Genomic DNA, 680 nt, shown 5'->3' on the forward strand with positions numbered 1-680 from the left:
TCTGCTGAGTGATATTGTCAAAGAAATCAGCTGGGTTCCTTATCTGCATGTGACTCAGAGGAGAAGTGAAAACACTCTTGAATTGCACACTGAGCACTTCACTTATCCATGTGGGGTCCGCAGTCAGTGAGCCATTAGGCAGGAATAGGGGTCCTATTTTGTACTGTGCTGTGGCAGTCTCCTTTGCAAATCTATAGAAAGCCTTGGGGTTTGTTTTTATGCTTTCTACTGCTCTCTTCTCCTTCTTTGCTCTCTTCTTTTCATGGGAGAGTTTGATTTTGTTTTCTATTTCTAACAGTGTTAGTTTTAATTTAGCCCTTTTCCTAACCTCCAGTTCTCTATTCAACTGGTTTGAGACCTTTGTTCTGTGTCTCAATTTTCCTGTCTGTGGGAATTCTATTGGTATGTTTGCTGGCTTTTCTTTCTGGCACATATTTGGTGCATATATCTTGTATGGTTGACATAAAATGACTTAGTTTGAGGTCATTGTCTTGTATAGAAAGGATGTCATGCCAGTTTTGATTTTGAATCTCTTTGCTAATTGACTTCCAGTCCGCCCTGTGGAAATTCAGGTTGGATATGGCTTGAGTCCTCCTGAAGGGGTGGGTGTCAGTGGGTTGTCTAGGACCATACATTGTTAATTCAATAATGTTATGATCTGAAAGAGATGTAGGTGTTAC

General features: G+C 40.6%; 1 protein-coding gene across 4 annotated transcripts in view; it reads left to right on the plus strand.

Moving 5' to 3' along the window:
- The window catches only part of LOC128249500 (telomere repeats-binding bouquet formation protein 2-like), a 30,396-nt gene that overhangs the window by 6,681 nt on the left and 23,035 nt on the right, over positions 1-680 (plus strand). The gene's annotated exons all lie outside the window — the stretch shown is intronic.

Source organism: Octopus bimaculoides, chromosome 15, assembly GCF_001194135.2.
Source record: "Octopus bimaculoides isolate UCB-OBI-ISO-001 chromosome 15, ASM119413v2, whole genome shotgun sequence".
NCBI classification, from domain to species: domain Eukaryota; kingdom Metazoa; phylum Mollusca; class Cephalopoda; order Octopoda; family Octopodidae; genus Octopus; species Octopus bimaculoides.